This window comes from Herpailurus yagouaroundi, unplaced genomic scaffold (genome assembly GCF_014898765.1).
Source record: "Herpailurus yagouaroundi ecotype Mexico unplaced genomic scaffold, PumYag 188, whole genome shotgun sequence".
Lineage (NCBI taxonomy): Eukaryota > Metazoa > Chordata > Mammalia > Carnivora > Felidae > Herpailurus > Herpailurus yagouaroundi.
In genome coordinates, this window is record NW_024412419.1 from 332,184 (window position 1) to 343,293 (window position 11,110).

General features: G+C 46.3%; 1 long non-coding RNA gene across 1 annotated transcript; it reads left to right on the plus strand.

Moving 5' to 3' along the window:
- The first annotated feature begins 208 nt into the window (after positions 1 to 208).
- LOC121044017 (uncharacterized) lies at positions 209 to 10,874 on the plus strand. The gene is made up of 3 exons (XR_005797063.1): positions 209 to 524; positions 4,996 to 6,049; positions 8,724 to 10,874. It is a non-coding gene; the product is annotated as an uncharacterized LOC121044017 (long non-coding RNA).
- Positions 10,875 to 11,110: the final 236 nt, after the last annotated feature.

The following is an 11,110-nucleotide window of genomic DNA, read 5'->3' on the forward strand; positions in this document are numbered from 1 at the left end:
CTTAAGGAATGTGGTTGAGGCCTCCTCAGAACCAAGGAAGGCAACATGGCGCAATCAACACCTATCCACGTGTGCATAACTCTGACACAACTTTGTAACTTGGACTATGTCCAATCAGACTATATGTGTCACCATATATGGGAGACAAAGAAATAGAAATTGCATAAAAGGCTACTGCTCTTGGGGATCAACCTTTTTGGAGTTTTAGCCCATGGAGCCCGTGCCTGCACAAATAAAGGGGCTTCCTGGAAAGAAGAGCCTCAGTATCCTGACTCTCTGTGCAAGAATCCTGCTACATTTCATGGGGGCTCACGTTGGGGATTTGGAGACAGTGCATTTCCACCTCCTTCATCATCGGTGTGTGAACCTCGGAGCCCCGGGAGAAGTGACCTCACCTGGCACCAGCGGATCACTTGATCCAAAGGAGACTAGCCTTCTGGCGCTCTGGGACGAGGACCCTGTGTGTGTGCAATGGAACCCGTGAGACCCAGGAACCAGCTCAGCAAGCGCCACCCATCAGACTGGTAAGAACCCAGGTTCATTTTGGTTGATCTGCCCCTAAGAGGAAGAAAGGGAGCCTGATCACCTCCCAGAGGTGCCTGAATGGTTCCATAAGGAGTGAGGAACAAAGCCCCAATTCTAAGGTGCTGGGTGCTGGGCAGCAGGTTGGAGTTGCTGTGTGGACTGTGTGTGAATGAGACAAAGGAAGGAAAGGTTCCTACCTGACCAAAGGGCTGAAGTGAGTGTTGAGCTCCAATCTGTGCTTCTGTTGTCACCTCGTTCAGCTTACGGCAGCATCGGACTTCCTAGGGAGTCTGATCCAGGCCAGGGCTTAATCCTGAACCCGCCAATGCTAAGAGGCGTCTGAAGTTTCTCTTGGAGGATGGAGAGCCCTGGCCTCCTGAGGCGGGTGTTCCGTACAGTACTATCTTACAGGTAGATCTATGTTGTAGAGGAGAGGGTAAATGGTCAGAAGTTCCTTATGTGCAGGCTTTCTTTGCCTTCAAGGGGCCAAGAAAGGCAAGAATTTGTAGACTCGCCCCCTGAGGCCTCTCCTCGGGAAGAGCCACCTGCTAGACCCTCATGCCCTCCTTATCCAGGATTGCCAGGGATAAAAAAAAAAAAAAAAAAAAAAAAATTCTCCCCCTAAAATCAAGTCCTGTTCAAAGTATCTATTGACTGAAATGCCTCAGGGTGTATTTGGCCCCATAAAGGTTCCATTTTCCTTGCAAGATTCTAAGCAAATCAAAAGGACCTGGGCAAGTTTTCAGATAACCCTGATGAATATATAGAAGTGTTCCAAAAACCTTACCCAGGTTGCTAAAAAACCAACTAACCAACTAACTAACTAAGAATGTTTAGATCTGTAACAAAAATTCTTTGTGTTTAATGGATTCATAAGTTTGCCATCTAAAAAAATTCCAATGTAACAGATAGTCCACAATTGGTTACCACTTAGTTTTCACTGGAGACTAAGGTTTCTAAGAGTTAAAATTCTGCTAAATGTAATTAACACTGATAAAAATAAGGAAAGAAACTCATATGTAGAAAAGTAGGAGATATGTAAGAAAGATATAAGGAATGGGAATACATTTCTGTTGAACGTTAAAGAAAGTAATTTTGTCCCAAATGAGACTGGTTGTTTGGAGAAAAAAGGGCTTAGGTCACAATCTCAAAGCAAAGCAAAGTCGTAGAAGGTTTGTGAAAGGAAATCTTTGGAAAGAAATTTTATATGTGGTCAGGATGGACTAAGGTTAAAATAAATGGATTTTAAAAGTACACTAGTATAAGATTAAAATTCTGCTTTACTCTCTGTTAAAAAAGCAAAGTTTTCTTGGATTGTTGGTAAGCTTCTGATTTAAAAAAAAGAGGTAAACAAAAGCTTTTTTCCCCCTTTTGTCTGCCTAAAAAGATGGGGGAAAAATATGATTTTAACCGAAAGGGCAGGACAGCACGCCCTTTTGAGTTGTTTTACTCAAGCCTTGGTTGAAATTGCCCCTGCTTTGATCCAAAGCCTGGGGAGACGGTGACAATGTCCTCACTGCCGGACTCCAAATGTTCCACGTTTTGTTGTTTCTGTTTAGCATGGGAGTGGATGCCCGTGCCACATAGGGGATCAACAACTATGATATATAGGGGGCTTTTACTGGAATACGTAGGAGCCATTTTGCTACGCTTAGCCCAGTGTCTGCCAATTTGTAATAATATGTATACATCATATACATGTTTATCCACATGGCTGGAACATATTTCTGTGGGCTCTGCTGAAAAGGGCAAGGGAATAGATCTCTACTTTGGCCCATTTAGCCCCACCTTGATGGCCGATTTTATCCTTACAAAAAATGGTTTTGACCAGCCTTTTAAAATATGTTTCTAAAGACAATTACTGTTGGGCCAAAATAAAAGTACATCCTTCTACAACCAGGGAAGTCTTGCTTGGTCACAGTCGGTACCCCCAAAGTCCTGCAGGTGGAAAACGGAGGGATAGGAGAAATCAAGGAAGACCAGGTCAGCTCTCAGAGGTAGGGTCAAGCCTGTATAAGAGCGACTGCTCCCAGCACCTTGCAAGACTGACAAAGCTTTTGGCTGCCAGTCGCACAGCCAGCCAGAATGCAGGGCCAGGAGATGAGGCTTCTTCTGCTGTCCAACTATCAGGGTCAGGACAGGAGGCTTCTCCTGGCCAGCTATGGAAAATTAAGATAAGGGATGCCTCTTCCTCCTTTTCCTGTAGATGGGCAATTCCCCAACCAAGGTCAATACTCTCAGGCATGCATTCTGAAAAATTGGGATGATTTTGATCCATAAACTCTGAGAAAAAACAACAACAACAACAACTGATTAATTTTCATGGGGCTGGAGGTCCTATAAGGAACTTCCGGTTTCCTACTGGGGCCCAAGAAGTTCCATCCCAAGATCCTAATTGGGACTATGCCCATCCCATTGAGAAATTGCATGGCCCCCATTTCCAAGTTTGTGCTTTAGAGACGTTAAGGAGGTCTAAGGTTAAGCCCTTAAATTATGCTGAATTAAGCCACTGTTTTACAAACACAGAGTGAGAGCCTGAGGACCTTCCTGAAAAGGTTGAGGGAGGCTCTCATTAAATATATGAGATTTAAATTTAAATATATAAACTTATATATTTAAATATAAATATATGACACCCCTGAGGCTGAGACAATTTTAAAGGACAAATTTTTCACTCAATCAGTCCTAAATATTCAGAGGAAATGCAAAAATCAGCTGTTGGCCCGGAAGGGGCCCTGGAGGAGTTCTTACGAGCTGCCAATCGGGGAGGTTACAACCGAGATCAAAATAAAAAAGAAAACAGGAAAGGAGGTTTAAGAAAAATCTGAGGCCTTAGTCTCGGCCTCATGCACTGTGTCAGACCAGACTTCTGGATGTCCTGGCACCAAATGCCACTTATGTGGCCAGTGAGGGCACGGGAAATGAGACTGCCCTCAGAAGGGACAACAGAAGTCAAGGCCCCGCAAGCCACGCCCCTTGTGTGCAGACAGTCCCTGGAGGTCTGAAGGCCCTCGGGGATCCCCATCTGCAGGGCTCAGATAACCAGTGTCCTCAGAAGGGACTGATGGGGCCTGGGGCTCCTCAGGGTGGCTCCCCAGAACCGGCTGTTTATCGGAAGCCCGTAACCTTGGGTAACTGGAAAACTCAGGTAACTAAAAGGCCGGTTCATTTCCTTCTTGATCCCGGAGCTACCTTCTCTGTCCTCCTTTCCACTCCTGGCCAACCACCCAAATACAACGTAATTTTCTGTCTCTGGAAAACTTATAACTAAATTTTTCTCTCTGTCCCTGGAATGCATATGGGGAAAACTAATTTTTTTCTCATTCTTTCCTGATAACGCCAGAGACCCTTACTCCCTTGCTAGGAAGGGACATTATAACTGAATTAGAGACTATAGTGCTACTAACTCCAGGATAGATAAACAATTGTGTGAGTTTTGGGACATTACTGGACATTGTAGGCTGTAGATACCAGGCTTCAGGAAAATAGCTTGCCTGCTATATCAATTTTTAAAGGAGACTCAATCCCACCTACTCTTCCGAGGAAATAAACTGGGGTCTGACTCATGGACGCTGTCTCCAGCCCTCAGATGGTTACAAACAGAGAAGGGGCAATTACAATTACCGAGCTAACAGAGCTAAAAGATCATTAAAGCCCGGCATCAGGCCTTTCATTTAGCGGGGGGATAAAACTTCTCAAACGGCCCAAAGTATGTTTACTGGGAAGAATCTGTCAAGGACATTTCAGCAAGTAGTATCAGCCTGGGAAGTCTGTCTTAAAAATAATCCTCTCCACCCCAAACTTGCTCTCCCAGGCAATCAAGGAACTGGAGGCTGTCCAGGGAAGAGTGACAATTAGGTCTCACTCGTGCCAAGGTCAAAGGAATGCCAACATCTGTTGGTATGAGTTGATACCTTTATTAATTGGGTAGAGGCCTTCCCTTTAAAGAAATGGAAAAGGCACAAGAAGCAATAAAAACTCTACTTTATAAAATAATACCCAGGTTCAGCATACCAAAACATTTGCAAATTAATAATGGTAAACAGCTGCCTTGACTCTTTCTCTGGTAGGACTCCCGGGTCTTGAACACGTTTTATACCTCGAGATAAAGCAAACTGCCTGTTTATATTCAGCAAAGCTCTAAATAACACCTCACAAGCATTAGATGCTTTAAATAAAAAATTAAATAACATTAGGGCCAGACTCTTGGAGAATGGAACCACTGTTGATTCCTTACCGCTTCTCCATCACCTGTGTTATGAGAGATCCCCTGACATGTGTTGTTTCAATATTACTGATAATTATCACAGAGTCTTAGAACCAATAGATGACATTCAGGCACAACTGGACAAAGTCAGGGTCTCTCCTGGATTGTTTGACTGGTTTGGGAACTGGGGACATTATCTTAAGATGCCATCTTGTAGGTCAGTATAATCTTTACTTTGTGTTTTTCTCTTTGTGTCTGCAAAGGTGTTTATGCGGTCTCATGCCTGCCAACCTTCCTGTCAAACCGTTCCGTGGGCCACTCGACCGACTCTTGGGTGGACTCTAACTGCTGTACCCCCATACCGTCCCTTATCAGCTTGAAGAAGCCAGGAATTCCGTCCGTGTTCTCTAACCAGTTACAGGCCTGTTCCAGGGGAGAAATAAATGGGGAAAGCGTTAACATTAGGCAGGGAGAGATAAGGGACCTTCAGGGAGGCAGACTACAGCTGCAGTTGGGAGGCTGAAGACGCAGACGGGGTTCTCCCCTTATGAAATCCCTTTTGGGCACCCTCCTGCCATTATCAAGGCATAAGGGGGGATCTAAATGAGACAGGCAATCTAACCCTAAGGCAACAGATGAAGGCCCTTGGCTTTACTCTAACCACCTTACACCACTGGGTTAGGGACCGATTACCCGTGAGTCTGATCATAGATGCTCACCCCTTTAAACCAGGAGATGCTGTATGGGTGAAGGAGTAGAATATCCAACCCCTAAAACGCCTCTGGAGGGGCTGTTCACTGTCATTTTGTCCACCCTTACTACAGTAAAGGTAGCTGAGATGGGTCCCTGGATTCACCACAGTAGAGTGAAACCAGCCTCTCGAAACTGGGAGTGCGTTCCTGATCACCAATGCCGGGCAAGCTGACCACATGGAAGAAGCAATCTGCAACTCCAGGGGCTCCAGGAGACTGCGGCCCTGCTTTAGTCACTCGGAAGCTGACTGATGTACGCACGGCAGAAGCCTGAGGAAACGACAGTGCGGAGAAACAAAAGACTGGCCTTATTTTCCATATCTGTTCCTTACTGTGATGCACTGTCAACCCTTGTGTCTCACTGTCATTGTGATTCTTGCTCTACTCTTCACCGTGGGATTGGCCGAGGCCGCCCCAGCCGGCTGGGAGTGTGGTGAGAGGTCTCTGTTTGCAACCACCTTCCTTTGATGGATAGGATGCCTCCTTGGTGTTGGTTGCTTCTCATCTGGACCCCTTCTGTACACCTAGATTCCTCATCATGTGACCCATGTATTCGCACAACCAGGTGAGGTCAGGGACTTGCTTGCACCTGACTCTACCACACCCACTTCTCGTGCCAGGGAACGATCCTGGGGCCCTGCAGACACGATCAGATCACCTATTCCATCAGCCACCTGGGGGTCGATACACTTGTTTTGACCTGCAGTGCTCCCCAACTGAGGAATGGTTGGAGGTTCGACACTCCCCGGGTGGGGGGGGGGGGCGGTTATCAGCCTGACCCAGGTTACTAATCCCCACCTGCCAGTATCTGCACTTTTTAATGTGTGTTCGGCTAATAACAAAAAACCCTTTGTTGGTTCACAATTGCAGAGGTCTACTGTGGGAATGAGAATACAAGCTCAATGACAAATATATGTGTGAACAGTTCCTGCCCCCATCCACGTGTTACGGTGGGCACTGGGCTTAGGGCTCCTGTTGGAGCTGTGTCTCCTGGGCCACTTGGAAAGGTAAAGATAAGGTAGCACTCCTCCAAAAGGGGGCTGCAACCTCCAGCTGTAGGCTGGGAGCCTGTAACCCCGTTAATTTTACTATCTTTAACCCAGGAGACCCAAAATGGGAAAATGGCCTCAGGATTGGTGTATATATATGTGGGCGAGGCCCTGACCCAGGAACTGTGTTGTATTTCAAGACGGTTACGGTCTCTGAGCCTCAACTCATGATGTCTTTCGTTCCTTTTATGAGTAAATAAAAAGTAGCCCTCCCCCCACCTCTGCCACAACAGGAAACCTGTTCCTTGCCTTAGAAGAACCGATAGCCCAGACCCTGAGGATCTCTTCTTGCTGTGCATGTGGGGGAACCAACATGGGAGATCAATGGCCATGGGAGGCTAGAGAAGTAGATGCCCATGAACCTGATAGTGGAACAGAATACCCCTGTCCTACTACCAGGTTTGGCTCCTCAAAACCTCACTTATTGGGAAAAACTGCCTTGCCCCATGGGGAAGAAAGTTCACCATTTCTGTTGGAAGCTTAACATGCCTCAGCCAAAGATTTTGTAATCAACCTCCCGGCAAATGGTGGGGGTACCCAGATCTCCTAGAACCAGATCCCCACCCTTTGTCTAACTTCTCCTGTCTCTGAGAGGCCTGGGACAATGTCCATGCAGCCATCGAATGGCAGCCATCCTCCCAGGTGGACCGTACTGGATTTGTGGAAGGACAGCCTATACAGTACTTCCCTCAGGCTGGTCAGGGTCATGCGTGCTGGGAACTATTCGTCCATCTTCCTTCCTGCTCCCACTTGCCAGAGGGGAACATTTGGGAGTCCAAGTGTATGGGGACAGGGAGACGTGCCCTACAAATTGGCAATTGGAGAGGTGATGAATGGCTTCCGGGGCATAGAATCCAGTATCATGACCCTGCCACCTGGGCAGAGGATGGGTCCTGGGGCTACCGCACTCCCATTTACATGCTAAACCGCCTAATCAGACTTCAAGCGGTTGTTGAATTGTAACCAGTGAGACGGCCAGAGCTCTTAACTTGCTAGCCAAGCAGCAAACCAAAGTGCTCAATGCCATCCATCAAAATTGCTTGGCCTCAGATTACCTGCTTGCTTATGAGGGAGGAGTTTGTGGAAAGTTTAACCTGAGCAAGTGCTGCCTACAGATAGGTGATAAAGGAAAAGTCATGGAGGAGATCCCAGATGGAATGAGAAAGGTTCCCTGGTTATACAACCCGTCTCCAGCCTCCTTGAGGTAATGGTCAAAAGGAGAATGGCCACGCGTGTGATGATGTTACAGAAATATAAACCTCTTACCAAGATGATGTTTTTTGACCAAACATAAGGGGTCCAAGCATCCAAGGGGAGAATATGGTAGGGTCCCCTCCCTAAGGAATGTGGACGAGGCCTCCTCAGAACAAAGGAAGGCAACGTGCAACGTGGCCCAATCAACTCCTGTGCTTAACTCTGACACGACTCAGTAAAATGGACTGTGACCAATCAGACTCTATGTGTCACCATATATGGGAGACAAAGAAGTAGAAATTGCACAGAAGGCAACACTGCACTGCGCCGGGGCTCAGCCTTGTGGGGTTTTAACCTGCTGAGCCCGAGCCGGCACGAACAAAGCCGCTTCCTGGAAGGAAGAGCCTCGGTGTCCCGTCTCTCCCTGTGAGAACCAGCTGCTAAACAGCTATAAAACGGGACGGATTCCCCCAACAGTGGTACCTGGAGAAGCCTTTTCTCACCATAGGCCTGTCAATAGATACAGGCTACGTTGCTTTATTAAATTATTCACTTAAGGCCGGGTTAATTCATATATCTCTAAATGAATATGCAAACTGTATCCTCGCTAAACCTTATCTGACAGTTACTAGCAACCCACCCCATATAAACGCAGGAGACCTGGTTTATTTAAAGGATTGGAAGTCTAATACAGTGGGGGATTTAACTCCAAAATGGAGGGGCCCCCACTGGTCATATTATGTACCCCCACTGTAGTAAAATTAGAGGTGCCTTCCTCATGGGCTCACGTATCAAGAATTAAACCCGGACCTTCCTCACAGGAATCTAGTAGGCCAGCTGACACGTGTTCTAACTCCTGTGAACTAGTGGAAGATCTCAAATTTCTCTTCAAATGACAGTAATGGACTGGAGTTGACAAAGGTTTTTTATTCAAGCTTTTTCTTGTTATTAACTTCATTTTGTTGTCTTCTCCATTGTCTCCCTGCCTGGTGTCAGGACTGCTCCACTGCCATAACTTCCAGAAGACAGATGAACCTTTCTACTCAAGAAGGCTTGTATCTGCTGTTTCCCCTGAACTGGCTGTCTTTGCCTTTCATAACTCCCCTATATCTTCCCCAACTGACCAATGTCGACCCATAAGCAGGGACATCTCTACACCCTTATTCAGCAGGAAGAACTTACAGAAGAGAAGACCTTCTACCCCTGGCAACCCTGAAGATTTTAAGGGTCAAACTTGTTCGGGGGGAATGATGTGGGAGCAAAAGCAGAAGGAAATGACAGATAGAATTAAATTTCTTTATAACCTGCAGCCCACTGACAAATACTTGAGGCAAGCAGAGAAAACGTTTCTCCCCAGGGACTCCCCACTGTCTCAATGCTGATGCTTTGCTAGAGGGAAAATCAACCTAAGCTTGACAATAGTGAGGCTTCCAATATCCAGAGTCTTCTTTAGCATGAAATCTCACCGGGAACTTCCCCTGGACTTGACCTCCCCCAACCCCATAGTATATAACCAGTGTCTCCTCAAGTCCTGGCAGCTCTTCCTGCCCACGGGTCCTGTCCCTGTGCCTTAATCAATCACCTTTTTGCACCAAAGACATCTTCAAGAATGCTTTCTTGGCCACCAGTTCCGAACCCCAACATCACTGCGAAACTTCGTCACGTTCCTTTCTCCATTCTGAAAGAGCTGAGCAGGTGTTCTCAGGCCCTCTTTCCAAGGGGCAGAGGGGCCAGACCCCAGCCCTCCGAAAAGCAGCTCCCGTGCTCCTGCTGCCACGAACAGCCTCCCCTTCAAGAGGAGCCTATCTCCCAAGCAGAGGCATCACCAAGCGACTGCTGCTACTGTCCTTACGTGCCTACTCATCTCACTTCCAGTCCTTTTGTGTTCCTCGATTCTGCTGCTGATCTGGCCCAAGTCCTCACTGTGAGTCCGGGCCCCCTTTCTGATGGAAACTCCATGTGGTGGACACCCCAGGTCCTGTCAAATCAAGCTCTGCGGAACTGCCCACAAGTTTCCTTGATCAGCACTCCCTTTGAAGTTACAGTTATTTGGGCCCTTACCACCCCTTGCCTGGACTGTCCCCAAATGGCACCAATGTCCTCTGGCTGCTCAGCTCCCTCTAGTTTATCTGATAAAATATACACATGGTACAGTTATGATCATATCATTCCCTTCTCAAAACATTACTGACTTCCAATCTGCTTTAAATATACGTATAACCTGACTCCAAAATCCTTCTCAGGGGCTTTAGCCACCTTTTGGACTGATGTTTCCTCCACTTCCCCTTAACTACCGTGCACTCAGTTAAATGGAGCTATTCACACATCTATATACCCCTCCAGCATTGTCCCTCCTTGGGAATATTCCATTGACTTAGTCTTCAAAGGCCGGGTCATGTGTCCCCTCACGAAGTTTCCCCGGCCCTGTCCTACCTCACCTGGCACTTTCTATTTTGGACCCATGGCAGCTGTGAACCAGTCTCTTGACATCACGTGTTCTCTGCACCCAGCGCAGTGCCCTGTGGGATTGGCAAGCTGGACTAAATGGGTTGTTTCTGTGACTTTGGTCTCATTCACCGTTTTGGGAGAAGAGTAGCTATGCTTAATTATCTGTATGGCTACATTTCAAATACCCAACTTCTAAGCTGGGATATTAAGTCAATCACTTATGTCTTGGTGACAGAGCTGTGCCTCAGCGGCCTCTCAGCTGAACAATATCCAGCATCCAAAAGCAAGAACAGATGCTTAGGCTGGGCTGCCATGGAGACGAATGTTCTCTGATCCTCTCTGTGAAGAATGCCTTCAGGGTTGCTGGTTATAGAAATGAATGTTTTTAGTCAACAGTACATCTCAGCCTCCAACATAAGAAAACCCTATTTCTAGTACCAGCCTGTCTGCAGCACCAATTATGTTCGCTTCCAAAATCAGTGGTGTTGCCACCAAATTAAATCTGCTGTGAATTAACAGTATCTGCCAACACGTGGGCATTTGGTTAATTATTGTCTTTTTATAAAAGAACTGTGCTTTAATTGATATATTTTTCTTTTACTTAAGCCATTAAGGATGTGCTATTCCAGCTTGTCATCCAGTAGCTCTGCAAATAATGTATTTTTGGAGTGACAATAAATGGCATTTGAAAAGTGTTAATGCTAATATCTTAGATGTCCTAAGAGAGTCAAAAACTCATTTAAAAAAGGAATGAACACCCTCATAGAGTCACATGGGTTTAAGCTGAGTTTGGTGAGGAACTATGGAAAATAAAAACTGAGATTTTAAGTTTTGCTTTAATAGAATTGTTCTTTTGAAGACCCTGGGTCAATTGAGAGGACAGAGATTTTTATCCTCTTACTATTAAAAAAAAAGTTTTCTCTTTCCAATGAATG